Source organism: Oryx dammah, unplaced genomic scaffold (assembly GCF_014754425.2).
Source record: "Oryx dammah isolate SB20612 unplaced genomic scaffold, SCBI_Odam_1.1 HiC_scaffold_1638, whole genome shotgun sequence".
NCBI lineage: Eukaryota > Metazoa > Chordata > Mammalia > Artiodactyla > Bovidae > Oryx > Oryx dammah.
Window position 1 is genome coordinate 1 of NW_024071750.1, and position 6,712 is coordinate 6,712.

General features: G+C 40.9%; 1 pseudogene; it reads left to right on the plus strand.

The window, feature by feature from the left end:
- The first annotated feature begins 2,106 nt into the window (after positions 1 to 2,106).
- On the plus strand, positions 2,107 to 3,392 carry LOC120859573 (annotated as a pseudogene).
- The last annotated feature ends 3,320 nt before the right edge of the window (positions 3,393 to 6,712 follow it).

Here is a 6,712-nt window from a genome sequence, read left to right on the forward strand (position 1 = left end):
TATTGGTGTTTTTCTTTCTGGCTTAACTTCACTCTGTATAATCGGCTCCAGTTTCATCCATCTCATTAGAATTGATTCATATAAAGTCTGCAAGCAGTAAGTGCTGGAGAGGGTGCGGAGAAAAGGGAACCCTCTTACACTCTTGGTGGGAATGCAAACTAGGACAGCCGCTATGGAGAACAGTGTGGAGATTCCTTAAAAAGAACTGCCATATGACCCAGCAACCCCACTGCTGGGCATACACAGCGAGGAAACCAGAATTGAAAGAGACACATGTACGCCAGTGTTCATCGCAGCACTGTTTATAAGAGCCAGGACATGGAAACAACCTAGATGTCCATCAACAGATGAATGGATAAGAAAGCTGTGGTACATATACACAATGGAGTATTACTCAGCCATTCAAAAGAGTATATTGCCTTTCTCTGTCTGACTTCCTAAGTATTCTTTTTAATGTTAGTGTAGATTCAAGTATTTACTTAACTTCGTTTTCAGAACATTTGTTGCTACTCTATAGAAATGTGATTAAATTTTAAAATATTTGTTTTGTATTCTGCCGCCTTTATATTAATTCTAATACTTGTGGTTTTCTTCAAGATTTTCTAGATACAAAAGTATGTCATCTCCAATAAAGTTTGACTTTTTCCTTTCTTTTCTGAAGGTTGTTTTTTTTTTTTTTTGAAACAAGAGCAACAATTCCTTTTTGTTATCTGATTGCTCTGGTTATAGAACTGCCAGTATAATATTGAGCCAGAGTTTGTAATAGACTTCCTTGTGGTGTTCCCCATCTGAGAAGGAAAGCTTTCAGTTTTTCGTTGTTAAGTATGATGTTAGGTGTGGGTCTTTTACAGGTAGCCTTTGATTGAGAAAGTTCTCTTCTGTTCTTAGTTATTAAGTGCTTTTGTAACCCCTGTTATGCAAAGGTGCTAGATTCAGGGAAATGCTTTTTCTGCAGGTAGATGTGTTTTTTGTTTCATTGTTTTACAATGGCATAATGTTGATTGATTTTCATATAATGAACCAACTTTGCATACCCCCGTAAATCCCATGTGATCATGGTGTACAATCTTTTTTATATGTTGTTAGGTGTTGTTTGCCAGTATTTTGTTAAGGACTCTTTCACCTGGGGTCATAAGGGATATCGGTTGTGTGTGTGTGTGTGTGTGATGTCTCTGTCTGATATTGGGATGAGAGAAATACTGGCATCAGTTTGCCTGCTGTGTGGGGAAGAGACCTGTGGAGTAAAGGATGAAGCATTATTGGATTTAATTTTAGCCAGAATTAGAGGGAGAAATTTAGGATATATCAGTGTGGAATTGGGGTGAGATTATCAAGAGAGTTCATTCTCTATTTCCTAGGCCTGTGTTAAGTGCTTGACATTGAATTATGCTGTTTGTTAACTGTGTATAGATACTTTCTACTTTGAATTTGCTACCCATTTTCTTTATTAAGATTTATGAAATTAGAATTTGTGAATCAGTTGTAATGTGCATTTAAGAGACATTTTCTTCCAATTTTACTACAAAACAAGATGCCATTGAATAGCTGATGCCTTTCAAAAAGAGCTGTTAACCTTAAGTCTAAGAAATAAGCATGTGTGTCTTTAAGATACAGAAACACGTTTAAAAGTTATAAATTTGCCCAAGAAGATGCAACTGGTGTGTGGTTAACTTAGCATTCCAACTTAATCTCCTTTGACTCCAAAGTCCATGTTTCTCAACACTGTACCATAATGCTTTTGTAAAACTACTCGTACGTTACATGTGATTTCACCTGATGATCAGTAGTGATGGTGTATTTTTTTTCTTTCTTTTTTTAAACAGAAGAGATCAAGGTAATCCTGGGAGAAAGCTATGATTCTAGCGTGATGTAGACTTCTGGTCATAGGTTTTTCAGCTGTCATCCAGTCTCTTTGACACTCAGTGTCTTTGTCTGTAAGATAAGGGTGTTTATAACTAACCCTAGAGTTTTGGAGATAATCAAATTGCACATTTTTTCTGTACGTAACTAATACATAGTATGTTTATACTTAGGTGGCAGTTTGTATAAAGGAAGCGCTGGGACTTGTGGCCGCACCCTGTAAGAATGAAAAAGTGTATTAACAATATGGAACCACCATGTATGTTACGTGAAGAAGAACAAGAGCCAGAACTACGGAAGAGCGAGGGAGAAACCAAACAAGTAGATGATGATGATGATGAAGTGATCTTGGTTGGAGTGGAACATGTAAATGAAGATGCTGATGTGATCTTTGTTGGGATGACCTCAGCTTCAAAACCAATCGTTTCAAACATACTGAACAGAGTCACCCCAGGTTCTTGGTCAAGGAGAAAAAGGTATGGTCACGTCAGGAAAGGTAACGCTCACAAATTACAGCCTGTTAGTCATGTGACTCCTACATCAGAAGCAAAGAGTGTCTTGCGGGTTTCTGACTCTGAATCAAGATCAACAGGTAGTCCTGTTATTATTGAACCTTTGTCTCAAGCTGATGATAAAAATATTTCTCCACAAATAGTACCTAATAGCTTCTCAAAGGAGTTATGTTCTTCTTTGATTACCTTCACAAGTTCATTGCAGCATCCAGCAGCAAGAGCAGTTTCTGCAGGAGATATGAATAAAAGTCCTCATGGATCAAAGCGAGTTTTCACTTCGGAAACAAAGAGCACAAATCCCAAAAGGCCTAAACTCAGCGATGGCATGATAGGGGAACATTCTTTAGGTTTTTCCCCTTCAGGTATTGTTCATCCAGTGACTACTCAGCAAAGCACACCAGACCATGTCCATACCTCACTAAGCCATGTTCAGCATGGAGAACCTTGTCCAACACCTTTGGCAAAGGACAGTGTTCATTGCAAGCCTGTAAGACCTTCAGGGGGAAATGGACTGACAAAAACTGATTTTCCAAGTTTAGCAAGTCCAAACAAGATTGTTGATGCCACAGGAGGAAATCTGATTGTGTTACTTCGTGACTTCTACTATGGAGAGCATATAGGGGTTGGGCAGCCAGAACCGAAGACTCACACAGCCTTTAAATGCCTCAGCTGCCGGAAAGTTCTAAGAAATGTCAAGTTTATGAATCACATGAAGCACCACTTGGAACTTGAGAGGCTGAGAGGTGACAGCTGGAAAAACCACACCACCTGCCAGCACTGCCACCGCCAGTTTCCTACTCCCTTCCAGCTGCAGTGTCACGTTGAAGGTGTCCACACTCCCCAGGAGCCCTCCGCAGTCTGTCAAATCTGTGAATTGTCCTTTGAGACAGATCAGGTTCTCTTAGAGCACATGAAAGACACTCATAAGCCTGGTGAAATGCCCTATGTATGCCAGGTTTGCAGTTACAGATCATCATTTTTTGCAGACGTGGATGCACATTTCAGAGCATACCATGGTAACACTAAGAATTTGCTTTGCCCATTTTGTCTCAAAATTTTTAAAACTGCAGCACCATACAGACGTCACTATAGAGGGCACTGGAAAAAGAGTTTTCACCAGTGTTCCAAATGTCGGCTACAGTTTTTAACTTTCAAAGGGAAAACGGAGCACGAGAGCCAATGTCATCAAATGTGTAAGAAGCCTAAGCAGCTAGAAGGATTATCTGCTGAAACAAAAGTTGTTATTCAGGTATCCCTGGAACCCCTTCAACCAGGATTGGTGGAAGTAGCGTCCATTACTGTGAACACATCTGGTTCTGAATCACCACCCCCCAAATCTAAACGTCGGAGGTCAAGAAAAGGAAAACAAAGTTAACTCTACTTTGAGTAAGTCTGAAGCAAGTATTTCAGTCAAAGTTAAAAACCCCATTAAAAACAGAAAAATCAAATGATAGCATTATTCAGTAATATCAAATATAGGGAAACCGATGGGTAATTTCTGTGTGTTTGTTTTAAATGCAGGAAGTACAGTTTTGTTTGATCTGCATATTGAGATGTTACTTAAAAATCTGTTATCTGTTTTTCACATAATTGTCATAGCGTGTGTGAGAGAGAGAATGAGAGGAGTGGAGAAAGGAAAAGTCACAAGCCATTTTGCTATTTCATGCTACTTGTAAGTTCCAAAGCTCTACTATACATATCATGTGTGGAGTGTTTTAGCAAGGTAATTTTCAGCTGTTTTCATGCCTTGAAGATCTCAGTATCAACTATATAGCCAGATTTGCATGTCTTTGTTACGGTATGGACCCCTGTGCTGCCACACTCTCTGAAGTGCCTCTTGTGCTGATCTGAGATAACGGGGCTCTGAAAGCGTGCTGTGGAGAAGTCGATGGAGAAGCTATGATGTGAGTTTGGACCAGACAAGGGGGTTTAATCCGTGAAGAGCTGTGGCTTCTTGTGCCTGTTGAGGAAGAGGCATACATTCACTCCAGGCATAGAGCCAAGGTAGAAGGCACACTGTCTCAGAGTGTTTTTACCTAGCCCAGGGACATCTCAAGGGAGCCAACGGTTAAAATGCCTGTGTTTGGTGAGAGACCCTTGCAAGCATCAAGCAGGCCCTGTGTATCATGGACTGCAGTTGGAGAAGCAGAGATAGTTAAGAGAATGAGACCTGGTGCCTGTGTTGCCTCCTGTTGAATGATCAGGAGGGGAATTTGATTCACTCGGTCCCCTTTCCCATTTGGCTGGCCTATAGTCCCAATGAGGTAGCCATATCTGTGTCAGACACAGTAGGAAAGCAAGTTAAAATTCCCAAAGTAAAAAGAGCCTTGACGTCCACTTTGATTGGTACTGGACCCATAGTTTTAACTGAAAAGGGTCAAACACAGGGAATCTGTTCAGTTTATGAATTGGGCTAAATTGAGTCCTCTTACCCTTAAGCTAGAATGGAGTTGTCCAAGGATAGTCAATGTAGTGGATAAAAACAGTGCAGGGTGACTAAACCCGTTTTAGAACTTTTCCTTACCTTTTCCAGTTCCGTGTGTCTTACCCTACCTAGTTGAACATGTGAAGATTTAAGGTTTGTATCTTATCTTGCCTTGGACACAAATGTAGTACCGTTAACAGCTAATTCTTTGCGTGTGTCGTTTCCCGTTGTGTCAAACTAATACTGAGTTTCAGTCTTACTTGACAGAGTGTGATGTGCAAGAATTGTCTCGTTTATTTCAGTAATTATCAGGTCATAGAGTTCTCCTTCCTCTAATCCATCCAGCCATCTAATCTGTGATTATACTTGTGGAAACGTTTTTTCCTGTGGTCTCCAAGGGCTCTGTCACAGAGCCGTGGGGTACCCTCTAAGTATTGGTTCCTGAACATCAGCACACTTGGCTGCCTCCGTAGGTTCCTGGAGTTGAGTCTCCTCCAGGAGTTGAATGTCACCCCTTCTCCACTTCTGGCACAGATAGCTCGCAATCTCTGTGCACCATTCAAGGAAGCTGGGATCCTGGCTGTAGACCTATGCCAGGAGAAATCTCTCCGTTTCCTCTTCCTTTCTCCTCTGTGTCTCTCCCTACTCTCCCCGCTCCTCAATTTACTGAAATCCTCTAAGCTTTCACAAAATGCTGGAAAGTGATAACCACCACGGGGTTAGATCCCTCTCAGAACTGAAGAGGAAGGACTACAGATGATGAAGCTGTAGTGAATCTGTTGTCTCCATTTTAAGTAATTTCCTGAGTGTAAATTCGAATTCAAATAAATTGTATTTATTTACTCAAAACTTGATTGATTTATTTGCACTTTGAATATTTTAGTAGACCTTTTCAGTTAGTTTACTTTGGCCAAAGCACTTTAAAAAAACAAAAAAGCACATCTTTTAAAATGCCTTTCACTTGGAAAATATAAGTGACTATATTCATACATAATATATATCTCTCTGGAATTTTCATGCAAGAGTTCTGTAGCAGATTGCCATTATTTTCTCCAGGGGATCCTCCTGACCTGGGATCGAACCCAGGCCTCTTGTGTCTCCTGCATTGGCTGGAAAGTGATTTACCAGCAGAGGGACCGGGGAATCCCATACAATGGATAGTCTTGTCTTTAGAAGAGAATACTAGGATATACTTGAAAGTGAATGATAATGTACAGTCTATTCAGCAAAAATTGTGGGACACAGTTACATTCGTATGGGGAAACAATGGAAAGAGTAACAGATTTATTTTCTTGGGGTCCAAAATGATTGTGGATAGTGAATGCAGCCATGAGCTTAAAAGATATGTGGCCCTTGGAAGAAAAGCTATGACAAACCTAGATAGCATATTAAGAAGCAGAGACATTTCTTTGCTGACAAAGTCCATCGAGTCACAGCTATGGTTTCTCCGGCAGTCATGTATGGATGTCACAGCTGTACCATAAAGAAGGAGGAGTGCCGAAGAATTGATGCTTTTGAACTGTGGGGTTGGAGAAGACTCTTGAGAGCCCCTTGGACAGCAAGGTCCAACCAGTCAATCCTAAGGGAAATCAACTCTGAATATTCACTGGAAGAACAGATGCTGAAGCTGACGATCCAATAGTCTGGCTACCTGATGTGAAAAGCCAAGTCACTGGAAAAGACCTCGATGCTGGGAAAGACTGAGGGCAGGAGAAATAGTGGGCAGCGAAGGATGAGATATTTGGATGGTATCACCAACTCAGTGCACATGAGTTTGAGCATACACTCCAGGAGACAGTGAAGGACAGGGAAGCCTGGTGTGCTGCATGCAGTCCATGGGGTTGCAAAGAGTCCAACATGACTGAGGGACTGAACAACAACAACAAATTAAGGTAAGCTTATAGCATTAGATGTG